Source organism: Zingiber officinale, chromosome 7A (assembly GCF_018446385.1).
Source record: "Zingiber officinale cultivar Zhangliang chromosome 7A, Zo_v1.1, whole genome shotgun sequence".
Classification (NCBI taxonomy): Eukaryota; Viridiplantae; Streptophyta; class Magnoliopsida; order Zingiberales; family Zingiberaceae; genus Zingiber; species Zingiber officinale.
This window is the reverse complement of record NC_055998.1, coordinates 100,718,718-100,733,041: the sequence shown is the minus strand read 5'-3', so window position 1 is coordinate 100,733,041 and position 14,324 is coordinate 100,718,718. Positions and strand designations below refer to the sequence as shown.

The 14,324-nt window shown below is 42.4% G+C and overlaps 1 long non-coding RNA gene across 1 annotated transcript; it reads right to left on the bottom strand.

Annotated features, from left to right (window-relative positions):
* Nucleotides 1–6,842: 6,842 nt before the first annotated feature.
* On the bottom strand, nt 6,843–7,999 carry LOC122000310. Its single transcript, XR_006117068.1, has 3 exons — nt 7,583–7,999; nt 7,286–7,470; nt 6,843–6,910 (listed from the first exon to the last, which is right to left on the bottom strand). It is a non-coding gene; the product is annotated as an uncharacterized LOC122000310 (long non-coding RNA).
* Between the last annotated feature and the right edge of the window lie 6,325 nt (nt 8,000–14,324).

Below are 14,324 nucleotides of genomic sequence, written 5' to 3'. Positions count from 1 at the left end.
AAAACCCTAGAAGCCTCTTCCTCTCCTTCGGTTGTAAGTGCAAGCAAACCGTGGTAAGTACTACTCACCTGCGATAGGAGTTGCTCCTATCTTTCGGTTTTCGTTTCCTTGTTTTCCTGAGTTTCTTGAATCCGAAACATGCTATAAGGATTTTGGCTTTTGGGTATTCTGTCGTGAGCTTCACAGGGAAATCAAGGTTTCGTTTAGGTTAGTTGAGCATGTAGTATGATTCTAGTGCCAAGTAGAATTGTATGCATTCTATCCTTAATTATTGCTAGGGATTTTGGCCGTGCACAGTGGAGTTTCGGTTGATTCCTTGCTGCCCTGTTTAGGATCATACCGAACAGATTATTATAGTTATCCCATGTCGCTGCCATGAGTTCACTTAAGGATGCATTGTCTTGGCTTGCTGTTGAATGCTTTGAGTTGTATGTTGTACATGAATTTCCTTGCTTTAAGGTCATGTTGTACATAGTTAAAGTTGATTAGAGATTTGTTTTTACAGCATGTTTAAGAAGTTGAGTAGCATTCTATGTCTGTTTGTTTTTACAGCATGATTAGGATCACTAAAGGTAGCATCCTTTGTCTATTTTACAGCATGCTTAAGAAACCCTAAAGTAGTATTCTTTGTCTATGTTTTATAACATGATTAGAATCCCTAAAGTAGCATTTTTGCCCTATTTTACAGCATGTTTAGAAAGTCCAGATTTGCTTTCCTTTGCTCTATTTTATAACAGGCTTAGGGAGTTCAGATTTGTTTTCCTTTGTGTTATTTTTATACAGCATGCTTGGTTAGTTGTAATCCTATACTTGTTAGATATATATCTAAAGGATTCTAATAAGCTCTAATAAAGGATTATGAGAAGTATGAGTAAAGAAAAAGACCAAGGTTTAATTAAAAAGAGATAACAAGTAAATTAAAGTAAGAGGCTAGTACCCGACATCCAAGAGTTTGTCGTTAAACAAATTCAAGTGACCATTTCCGAGGTCTTGGCCCTGGTAGACCGAGGTCTGCTCTTTTAGGATTGGTGGCTCGCAACCCCAACCTATTAGGGAACGCGCATGAGTTGGTACTAGGCCTGGGCCCAAGAAAAGAAAACCTAAGAAAAGAAAAGTTAAGTAAGAAGGAAGAAAGAAAAGAAAAGTTAAGTAAGAAGGAAGAAAGAAAGAAGAAGAAAGTAAAAGATAGAAATTAAAAGATTAATTTCTAACACAAGGATACAAGAAATGAAATAAGTTCCAAGCTTAGAATAAATAAGAATGGTTAGTTTTCTTTGATTCTAAGTTTACATTGTTAGTTTCTTGTTATCCTGCTTGATACTGAGTATGATTTGTATTCTGTTCATTTTCTGTATACCATGAGCACATGCAGATAGCTTTATTATTTCAGTTTCAGCACTTATGCATTTCATTTATGCATTTCGAGTTTTGTGAGATAGATTAGTACTTACTAAGCGTTTTCGCTTATAGATCTTGTCTTCTTTTCTCCTACTGCAGATAAAGGAAAAGCTAAGATATGAAGGGAGGCGACAGGGTGGTGGTGATGATGGATGTGTGTGGTGACTGAAATATGGAGAGGTCCAGAGGGGACTAACAAGACTTATTTATTTAGAGTTTATGTCTAGTTTATTTTCCTTATTTCTATTATGAAATTATGAGTTTATGATTGAGTTTGATGTGCATTGTAGCTTATTATGCTTCATTCTGGGAGCTTGAGTTTAGTTCATGTTGCTAGATTAGTTTCTGATTATGATATGATTTATTACTGCGTGGTTGTGAATAAATTGTGATCCAGCCGCATGTGGCTGTGTATATATCTTGTGTATTATAGATTTGGTCACCGGTACAGGGGAGACTCTGCCGAAATTTTTCGGTAGGAATTTCTCTGAACCGTGATAAATCTAAGTGTCTCTAATAATAGCATAAGTGACACTAGTAAGTAGAGTAGGAGTTAAGTAACGGTCGCCCTTAGAGAGTAGTAGTAAGAAGGGTGGTTGTTACAATATCAATGGGTGAGATTTAGTTCGATAAATCAATAAGCCCGATAAGTTGGGAAATGATATCGCTTATAGTGTGTGTTGTTGATTATAGAAGGAAACTGTGTCCTAGTAATCTAGGTTGAGAATGTCCCCAAGAGGAGCTCATTAGTATTGTCATGTTAAACCCTGCAGGTGGACTTAGTCCGACATGACGATAAGGTTGAGTGATACTACTCTTGGATTAAGATATTAATTAAATGAGTTGTCAGTAACTCACTTAATTAGTGGACATTCGACATCTTAAACACTGGGAGACTAACACACTCATAATAAGAAGGAGCCCAAAATGTAATTTGGGATTGGTGCGGTAGTTCAATAATAGTTCTCTAGTGGAATGAATTATTATTGATAAAATTAAGTTGTGTGTTTGGGGCGAACACGGGATGCTTAATTTTATCGGGAGACCAAAACCAATTTCCTCCTCTCGGTCCCTATCATAGTCTCTTAATTATAGAGTACTATACCCACCTTCTTACCCATCCTATAGGGGTCGGCCAAGCTAGCTTGGAGACCAAGCTAGGGTCGGCCATGGCTTGGTTCATGGGTGAATTCATGCGGCCGGCCCTAGCTTGAACTCAAGCTTAGGTGGCTGGCGCTATTAAAATAAAAAGGAATTTTAATTTTAAAACTTTTTTCTTATGTGGATAACATGATTTAAAAGAGAGTTTAAAAATTTAAATCTTTCCTTTTATAAGATTCTACAAAAGATTAGGAGAAGAGCTAAATCTCTTTCCTTATTTGTAGATTAAAAAGTTGATTTTAATTTTGGTAAAAACTTTCCTTTTAATCATGTTCATGATTTAAAAGAAAGTTTAAAAATTAAAAATTATCTTTTATTAGTTTCTACAAAAGATTAAGAAAAGATTTAATATCTTTCCTTATTTATAGATTGAAAGGAGATTTTAATTTTTAGAGATAACTTTTCCTTTTGGAAATTATCCACATGTTTAAAAAAAAGATTTTAATTTTTAAAATTTCCTTTTTATTAACCAATCATGATGGGATAAAAATTATTGGAGAAATTTTTATAAATTTCTGGAAACAAATTAGGAAGTTTTAATTTTTTGTTTTAATTAAAACTCTCCTTGTTTTGGGGAAAGAGGTGGCCGACCATTGTAATTGAAAAAAAAAGAAAATTGTTTTAATTAAAATAATTTTTCTTTTTCATGGCAAAGGAATTAAGGAAATTTTTATTTAAATTTCCTAATTTACCAAGACCAAGGATTATAAAAGAGGGGGTAGAGGTGCCTTCATGGCGAACGACTCTATTCTTTTTCTTCCTAGGTGTGGCCGGCCCCTAGAGTTTCCCCTTCCCCTTATCTCTTCTCCTTCTTGTGGCCGAGACTTCATCACCTCTTGGAGACATAGAAGTGGTCGGATCTAGCTTGGAGAAAAGGAGAGAAAGGAGGCTTGTTTCTTGCATCCCTTGGAGCTTGGTTGGTGGAAAAAGTTCTTCATCCTTTGGAAGTTTTTGCTTGGCTGAAACTTGAAGGAAGGAAGAAGAAGGTGCCTTGGTGGTTCTCATCTCGAAAGATCATTGCCCACACAATGTCAGAGGTTAGAAGAGGAATACGGTAGAAGATCAAGAGGTCATTGAAAGTTCACAAAGAAAGGTATAACTAATAATTATTTTCCGCATCATACTAGTTTTATTTCTTTGTAAAAATATCAAATACAGGAGGCATGTGATTCTAGATTTCGAATTAGTTTTCGATGTTGTGTTCTTTTGTTTTCTTTTCAAACTTGTGCTTCGATTATTCTTTTTGGTTAACCTAGAGTTATTTAAGGAAATTAAATATTAACTTTCCTTAAAAAGCTTTGTTTAGGCGGTGGTGGTTGTTCCCATATCCAAGAAGGCCATGTGCCTCGCCATGTAGTCCAGGAAGCCAAATTTAGAAATTAATATTTAATTAACTTTGTGACCTAGGTGATTTGGATTAAACGTGTTAAGTTTCGCAGGAGATCGAAGTCTAAATCTAAAAGAACATATAAGTTAAACTTGCGATCAAACGTGTTAAGTTCCGCAGGCGATCCAAGTTTAATTTAAAAGAATACATGGTAGCTAGGAAAGGTTTAGACCTTTGTACAAAATTTTTGTACAGTGGAACCGTTAGGCTTTCCGAGAAGCAACCAACAGGCCGGATCTTGCTTGGGGAAGAAGGAGGAAAAGGAGCCTTTGTTTCTAGCATCCCTTGGAGCTTGGAGCAGGTGGGTGGAACTCTACATCTCTTGGTGACTTAGTGGTGGCCGAAACTAGCTTGGAGAAGAAGGAGCTTGGGTGGTTCTCATCTTGGAAGATCGTTGCCCACGCAACACCCGAGATTAGGAAAGGAATATAGTAGAAGATCAAGAGGTTGTTTACTTGCAAAGAAAGGTATAACTAGTAATAGTTTTCCGCATCATACTAGTTTTTTTTTGTATGAATTCCAAACACAAGAGGCATATGATTCTAGATTTTTTGATTAGATATTCGAAGTTGTGTTTCTTTTATTTTGATCTTCTGATTAGATTGTTCTTTTTGGTTAAACCTAATGTTATTTTAGGAAATTAAATATTGAATTTCGTTAAGAAGCTTTGTCGAGGCAGTGGTGGATGATCCCATACCCAAGAAGGTCATGTGTCTCGCCATGTTTGACCTGGGAGCAGATTTCTGAAATAAATATTTAATTGAATTTGTAATATAGGTAGATTTGGGTCAATAGTGTTAAGTTCCGCTTGCGATCCAAGTCTAAACCTCTAAGAACAGATAAGTTAAATTTGGAATCAATAATGTTAAGTTTCGTTTGTGATTCCTAATTTAATTTCTAAAGAACACAATAGGTTGTTAGGAAAGGTTCGACACTTGTACAAAATTTTTGTACAGTGGAACCGGTACGATCTTCCTAGGACCAACCAACAATTGGTATTAGAGCCAGGGTTTGCCTCTGTGTGTTTTGGTTTTTAGTTAATTCTGCACATGTCATACATAATTTAGGCAGGATAATAGTAGGATGTGCTAACTTTGTGGTTGCAGGCTCCAACTATTATGATTTATAGATATTGTGTGTTATTGGACCCTTGGACATGTCAAGGGCATTTAATTGTGTGTGCATGATTGTATTTAACTAATACAGCTGGTGTCACGCCCCAGGTAGTCCCTGTCCGAAGAAATTTCGGCAGCATCTCCCCTGTACGGCGGACAATATGAAACTCAGTATACATATATCTCTATACCTCAGCCACACACGGCCGGAATAATACAATACAATTAAGAAACAAACCACGCAGTTTATATCAACATTCCACACAGATATAATATATGATCAATCCACGCAGTTTAATAAGGAAAGACGATATAGAACCCCGAAGATATATGTAAACAGCCTACTCCACTACAACGAAGAAAACAAATCCACGAAGTAATGAAAATACAACCGCAGCGGAAAACAAAAGTAGCAAACCCGAATGTTCAATGTAAAGTCCACAATACAAACCCACAATACAAGTATATAAGGTGCAAAAGAAAAATATAATCCGACAAAGAAAATCCTCGCGATAATGGGGCTAGCGACTGGAATCTCCCCGACGGCCTCAACCTGAAATGGTAATAAAAACGGGGTGAGTTCAATGAACTCAGCAGGTAATCCAATAGACATGTACAGCAATATATAACTACCAGTAATATCCTAAGGTACAACCTCCTAAACCATAAAGCCTATAGTACAGTCTCCTATCAGTATAACACATATGCATAACTGAATAAAATGCAGTAACCAACAATAGGCATGTAGTACAGTCTATAGCAAGAATAATAAGAAGAGGCATAACTGAAATAAACTGTACTCACCTGCGAGGCTTGGGCAACTGACTGTCAACATACAGAGATAAAAATAGTCAGAGCAAAAGCATGTATCCTGTATGCATGTCAATCATATGCAATCACCAAAATGCATCAATCATAACGAATGCAATCCGTGCATATGATGCAATATGACATGGTCACCCCTGTCAACCAGTCAGCCATCTCACACACAATGGTGAGACCGAGTGGGTAGGGCTGTGACACCGTGCACTCTGCCATCCTGAAGAGTGACCGAGTGGACGGGATGCCGTCGAGTACACCTATCCTCCTACCTCAAACATAGTGAGGGAGCGATGCTCTCAACTCCCAGTGCGATGACGGGAGGGATCCCTGCTGCTACCAGCGTAGTCACACTACCCATGAGCGACCAGCGAGCACCACTGAGCTACCGCCATACACACCCTACTGTGGCGTGCCACTACCCATGCGGTGAAACACGTGTGCAGGCCTATGTAGCCGGCCGACGCGCTCAACAATAATGGAGTCGTTAATCGCCCAGCATGCAATCATGCGATGGTGCATGATGCTACAGTATGTCATACCGAACATAGCCTCCTCCATATATGTGTGTGCCCAAAAGGTAAACATATATAACCATGATATAAGATAAATCCAAAGACATCACATATAACAATGATGTAAGTATCATGAATCCAAGAGCATGTATCACACATGTAAAGCAACTAATCCAGTAGAGTAGAGCACTATAGATATGCATCTCTATGAACACAGATAAGCATAGCAAGAAAGAAAAGCATGCTAGACTAAGGTATAGATGTTAATCGTAGCAACATGTATCAAGTATCAAGTAACTAAACCAGGGAATATGCTAACTACCAATCGCTAATAATCGCCTACAGGTATATAATAACTATAACCAGAGAAGAGAAAGATCTACCAATTACTAGTAAACATATATAAACTGCACATATCACAAGACAATATCAACAAGATAAGTCAAAGGGTACCCGCCTCAAATAGCAGGTACAATCCAAATCCGAAGTCGAGACGCCCGTCTCGAATCAGAGTCCTGTGTCAAACAACATATATATTTCATTTAGCTAAATTTAAATGAAATAGCTAAATAAAATTCTAAAAAACTAAATTAGGGTAAAACCCTAATCACGTCATCATTATCCTTCCTAAACTAATCTAACAATTGATTAGGGTTTCTCCATTAGATTAGATACAGTCCAATATCCAACTAAACAATCACACTTAACTAAATCCAATGGTCGATTAGGATTAGTTACCTAATCCCTAATCACCCATTAGATTAGGAGATCCTATCAACCCATAAACCTAATTCGTATAGTAATACAATTTAACCCTAAACCAATACCTTACGTATCAATTAATACAACCATAATCCACATGTAAGTAGCTCACAGGGAATAGAACTCACCTCACTGATCTGAAGCCTCTGCCGACAGCACAATGAGAGGAATTTCCTTGCTGGATCAAGGAAACCACAGCAACTCTGCTGAAATCCTCCCCCACTTCAACCGAAACCTCAATCACAGCAAAGAAGGAAACATCCCAGAACCGATCTGTGGGTTACAGCACGTAATTGGATCCGATCTCTCCTTCCTAGCTCAAAACCGAAAGAAGATATCACAATTCCAACAAGGATCAAAACCGAAACAAGCCCTAACCTCCAAGATCGCAACCAGAGAGGGAAAAGAAGGAACCAGTTGCTTACCTTCGAAACCCTAGGGCATTCAAGCCGGTGATCGGATCGGGGGAGAGAGGGTCGGCAGAAACGAGAAGAAAGATCGAGGAAGGGTTGAGCAGAGGAAATCAAGATGATCCTTGTCTCCTTGATTGATCTCCGGCAAGCTCCGCAGATAGATCTACACCGGCGATCGTCGGCGTCGACTCGTCCACGCTCGGCGTCGGTTCGTCCCCGTGAGAGTCTTCGGAAAGATTAGAGCGAGGAGGAGGAGGCTTCGGCTGGATCTGGGCTTACTAGGCGTCGATGCCGGCCGAAGGAGATCACCGGAGCTCTCGGCTTGCTTCGGCGTCGCCCGTCCGCGAGAGAACAGAGAGAGGAAGAGGAAGAGGGGAGATCGGGGAAGGCAAGTAGGGATCGGCGGTTTTGGGGGAAAAGAAATAAGGAAAAAGGAATTATATAAAGAATCATTTCCTCATTTAAACGGGTATCCCAACTCGGCTTTATCCGTACCCGAAACTAATCCCCGCAAAACCCGTCGTACGAGCTCCGAAAAATTCCCAGAAAATTTCTAAAAATTCCGGAAAAATTTTATAAGGCTATTTCTACAATAACCCTATTTATTTAAATTTTCCGAGATCTCACATCCTCCCCTACTAATAAAAATTTGGTCCCCAAATTTCGCTATAACTAACAGCAAACACTAAAATATAACCAAACCGTATAAATGCTGAAAAGAAACTCTAACCCACATACCTCAAGTAGAAAGATGGGGGTATCGAGCTCGGATCGTATCCTCCAGCTCCCACGTAGCCTCCAAGTCAGAATGATGCTGCCATCTGACTTTAACCAGTCGGACAGTCTTGTTCCGCAGCTGACGCTCTCTACGGTCCAGAATCCGTACCGGAACCTCCTCGTAAGTAACATCAGGCTGAATAGGAACAGATATATCTGACAGAACATGTGCCGGATCGGATACGTATCTCCTCAGCATAGATACATGGAATACATCATGAATGCCAGCTAGAGATGGTGGTAGCGCCAGACGGTAAGCTACTGCTCCAATCCTCTCCAAGATCTGGAATGGTCCAATATATCGGGGAGCTAGCTTACCTCGGAGACCAAATCTCTTCACCCCTTTCGTGGGTGAAACCCTAAGAAATACGTGATCACCAATGGAGAACTCCAGGGGTCTCCGTCTCTGATCAGCATAACTCTTCTGACGGTCCTGGGCCTCTGACATCCTCCGTCTGATAGTGCGAACCAGCTCTGCATCCTGCTGAGCTCTCTGAGGTCCTACCAACTGAGCCTCCCCAACCTCTTCCCAGAGGATGGGTGTCCGACAAGGCCTACCATACAACGCCTCAAACGGTGCCATCTGGATAGCCGAATGATAGCTGTTGTTGTAGGCGAACTCCACTAATGGCAGGTGGTCCTCCCAACTGCCTCCGAAGTCCATGACACAAGACCTCAGCAAGTCCTCCAATGTCTGAATAGTCCGCTCTGTCTGCCCATCTGTCTGTGGATGGAATGCCGTACTGAAACGAAGCTGTGTGCCCAAGGCCTGCTGCAGACTCTGCCAGAATCGGGACGTGAACCGTGGGTCTCTATCAGATATAATGCTCAACGGAACTCCATGCAATCTAATAATCTCTCGACAGTATAACTCAGCTAATCGATCCAGAGAATCCGTCTTCCGGATAGCTAAAAAGTGTGCGGATTTGGTTAATCGGTCAATGATTACCCAAATCGCATCATGGCCTCGTCGAGTCCTAGGCAATCCTACCACGAAGTCCATAGTAATATGCTCCCACTTCCATTCTGGAATAGGGATCCTCTGCAGTAAACCAGCAGGTCTCTGGTGCTCAGCCTTCACCTGCTGACAGATAAGACATCTAGCAACAAACTCCGCGATGTCCTTTTTCATACCGTTCCACCAATAGGAACGCCTCAAATCCCGATACATACGGGTCCCGCCTGGGTGGATAGCAAATCTAGAGCGATGAGCCTCCTGAAGTAACTCCTCCAAGACCGGGTGAGTCTGAGGTACACATAATCTACCTCGGAAATAAACAATACCCTCGTCATCTCGTGTAAACTCGGTCTGCTGTCCGGAAGCTATCTGGCTGCTAATGAACTGTAAATGCTGATCTCCGGCCTGGGCCTCTCGAATCCTCATCCTGATCGACGACTGAGCAACCATAGTAACAAGAATACCCTGCTCTGTCTGTCCCTGCTCCTCAAGGCCCAACTCGGAGAATCCCTGAATCAAGTCCGTGACGGTAACTCGGTGACAAGCTAAAGTCCCTCTGGACTTCCTGCTCAATGCATCAGCAACCACATTAGCTTTACCCGTATGGTAGCTAATAATACAATCATAATCCTTCAGGAACTCCATCCATCTCCTCTGTCGGAGATTGAGTTCCTTCTGTGTGAAAATATATTTGAGACTCTTATGATTAGTAAGAATCTCAAAAGTAATACCATAAAGATGATGTCGCCAAATCTTCAAAGCAAAGATAATAGCGGCTAGCTCTAAATCATGTACTGGGTAGTTCTTCTCATGCTCCTTCAACTGACGAGAAGCATAAGAGACTACCCTACCGTGCTGCATCAATACAGCGCCCAAGCCCTGAAGAGATGCGTCTGTATAAAGTATGAATCCGTCATCACCAGAAGGTAAAACCAAGACTGGTGCTGATACTAATCTCCGCTTCAGCTCCTGGAAGCTGGTCTCACAAGCCTCTGACCACGTGAACTTCACGCCTTTCCTAGTCAGACGTGTCAACGGCATAGCAATGCTGGAGAAACCCTCAACGAATCGTCGGTAATATCCAGCCAAGCCCAAGAAACTACGGATCTCCTGGATTGACTTCGGCTGCTCCCAGCTAGTGATAGCCTCGATCTTCTGAGGATCCACAGAAATACCTCGGCTAGACACCACGTGTCCTAGAAAACCAACTGAGGGAAGCCAAAATGCACACTTGCTGAACTTCGCATACAGATGATGTCGTCGAAGAGTCTCCAAGACTATGCGAAGATGCTACGCGTGCTCCTCCTCGGAACGCGAATAGATCAATATATCATCGATAAACACAATGACAAACTGATCTAGGTACTCCAGAAAGATACGGTTCATCAGATCCATAAATACTGCAGGAGCATTGGTAAGCCCAAATGGCATTACCAGAAACTCGTAATGTCCGTATCTGGTGCAGAAAGCTGTCTTCTGCTGACGGTGTGAAGATTGGACTTTCGGCCCGCCTCGCTGAGTCCCGGACTGACCAAACTGTCCTCCCGCAACCGAAACTCCGGAAGCTACATGCTGAGTCTTCAGCGAACAGTCTCGGATGACGTGGCCAGGCAGTTTGCAATAATAGCAAACTGACTGTCCCAAGGAGCAAGCAGAAACCATGTGATCACGGGATCCACATCGGGTACAGTGAGGATCACCGGTGGACCGTGTCCGGTTCCGCTGAGTAGACCGGGAACGTCCAGATGAAGATCGTCCTGACTTCTGGGGTCGGCCAGATGCCCCAGAAGTACCCTGACCCGTCTGAGTGAGACTGCTCTGCTGCTGTCCCGTAGTCTGTGGCTGCTGGCTCTGTCCGGAAGTCCGATCAGTCTGCTTCCTCTTCTTATCTGCATTCACTCTCTGATGAGTAGACTCAATCATGAGAGCTCTATCCAGTGTCTCGGTGTATGATGACGTACTAAAACCAGACATCTTCAGCTGAAGATGCCCGTCCAGTCCCTGGACAAGCTGAAGCATACGAGATCTGTCATCGCCACTAACTCAGGACAGAATCTGGCCAGCCGATTAAATTCGGCATTATAATCCATCACTGAGCGGTTATTCTGTCGAAGACAAAGAAAATCCTGCCGAAGAGTCATCTGATATGCTCGGGGAAAATACTGACTCTCGAATGCCTCCCTAAATCTCGTCCAGGTAATATGCTGATCGCCTATGATGGAGCGCTGTGTGTCCCACCAGATCTCTGCCCCATCTCGCAGGTGGTAAGCAGCTAGCTCGGCCTTCTCCCACTCGGAGCAAGCCATGTAAAAGAATGTCCGCTCCATAGTCTCAATCCAGGACTGAGCTATGCTCGGATCAGTCTCCCCGCGGAATAATGTGAATCGACTCTTCATCGACTCCGCTAAGGCTGGGGTCCGTGCTCGTGCCGCAACTATACCAGTAGGGATCGCTGCGGAACTAGGTAGAGCCACTGGAGCTGATCCTATGGGTGGTACTGAGGGATAGGCCGGAAGAGGTACCACTGGTGCTGTCGTATAACCTGGGATGGGTACTGCTGGTGGAACTGCTGAGTAGGCACAAGTAGGGGCGACTGGAGGTACGGTGGGCGTGCTGCCGGTACGGGTGCCAAATATGTAGTAATCGACACATGTGTCTGCGGTGCCGAGTACATAGTAGCAGGCGCGGCTAGAGGGGCTGTCGGGTATACTGCGGGTACTACTGCTGGGGGAGGTGCTGAATATACCGACGGTGGTACCACTGGTGGTACAGTCGAGGTAGGTACCTCTGACGTCGGAACTATCGGGATCTGATACGCAGACGTACCCACAATGACCGGAGGAGTCTGCCCCTGACGGGCAGGCTCAGCCCTAGCAGACCTCTCTGAAGACTCTGCCTCAGGAGAATCTAACGGCCTCTTACGTGGCCGCCCACGTCTCGGTGCCGGTACACGTGTAGGTGGCATATCTGTAAAGAAAATGTTACCCAGATATCACTACAGGTATAAGAACTGAAAAATTACCTAAATTACCTATTTGTCGTCTGGAGATATCCTGTCGCTGCTTAGCCCCAAATAGAACCAATAAAACCGCGTCAAAATACCTCGGAATTCCGAAACGATAAAATCGACGAAAATCCGTACAATCCGAAATACCGAGAAATGCTCACGAAAGTAAGCCTCGTAAACCCGAAACCCGACAAGTAGGTATCGCAAAACTCGTACGAACTAGGATCAGATAGGCTCTGATACCAAAAAAATTGGTATCAGATAAACCTCGAAAATCCAACACGAAGAGCAAGTATCGTGAGCCTAGCTCTGATACCAAAAAAAATTGTCACGCCCCAGGTAGTCCCTGTCCGAAGAAATTTCGGCAGCATCTCCCCTGTACGGCGGACAATATGAAACTCAGTATACATATATTTCTATACCTCGGCCACACACGGCCGGAATAATACAATACAATTAAGAAACAAACCACGCAGTTTATATCAACATTCCACACAGATATAATATATGATCAATCCACGCAGTTTAATAAGGAAAGACGATATAGAACCCCGAAGATATATGTAAACAGCCTACTCCACTACAACGAAGAAAACAAATCCACGAAGTAATGAAAATACAACCGCAGCGGAAAACAAAAGTAGCAAACCCGAATGTTCAATGTAAAGTCCACAATACAAACCCACAATACAAGTATATAAGGTGCAAAAGCAAAATATAATCCGACAAAGAAAATCCTCGCGATAATGGGGCTAGCGACTGGAATCTCCCCGACGGCCTCAACCTGAAATGGTAATAAAAACGGGGTGAGTTCAATGAACTCAGCAGGTAATCCAATAGACATGTACAGCAATATATAACTACCAGTAATATCCTAAGGTACAGCCTCCTAAACCATAAAGCCTATAGTATAGTCTCCTATCAGTATAACACATATGCATAACTGAATAAAATGCAGTAACCAACAATAGGCATGTAGTACAGTCTATAGCAAGAATAATAAGAAGAGGCATAACTGAAATAAACTGTACTCACCTGCGAGGCTTGGGCAACTGACTGTCAACATACAGAGATAAAAATAGTCAGAGCAAAAGCATGTATCCTGTATGCATGTCAATCATATGCAATCACCAAAATGCATCAATCATAACGAATGCAATCCGTGCATATGATGCAATATGACATGGTCACCATCGCCAATCGACCATCTCACACACAATGGTGAGACCGAGTGGGTAGGGTGGTGACACCGTGCACTCACCCCTCAAGAGTGACCGAGTGGACGGATGCTTGTCGGAGTACACCTATCCTCCTACCTCAAACATAGTGAGGAGCGTAATGCTCTCAACTCCCGTGACGCGATGACGGGAGGGATCCTCGTCGCTACCACGCTGCGCAACACACTACCCATGAGCGGACCAATGAGCACTCTGAGCTCCGCCATACACACCCCTCGCCGTGCCACTACCCATGCAGTGAAACACGTTGTGTGCAGGCCTATGTAGCCGGCCGACGCGCTCAACAATAATGGAGTCGTCAATCGCCCAGCATGCAATCATGCAGGATGGTGCATGATGCTAAAGTATGTCATACCTGAACATAGCCTCCTCCATATATGTGTGTGCCCAAAAGGTAAACGCATATATATAACCATGATATAAACAGCATAAATCCAAAGACATCACATATAACAATGATGTAAGTATCATGAATCCAAGAGCATGTATCACACATGTAAAGCAACTAATCCAGTAGAGTAGAGCACTATAGATATGCATCTCTATGAACACAGATAAGCATAGCAAGAAAGAAAAGCATGCTAGACTAAGGTATAGATGTTAATCGTAGCAACATGTATCAAGTATCAAGTAACTAAACCAGGGAATATGCTAACTACCAATCGCTAATAATCGCCTACAGGTATATAATAACTATAACCAGAGAAGAGAAAGATCTACCAATTACTAGTAAACATATATAAACTGCACATATCACAAGACAATATCAACAAG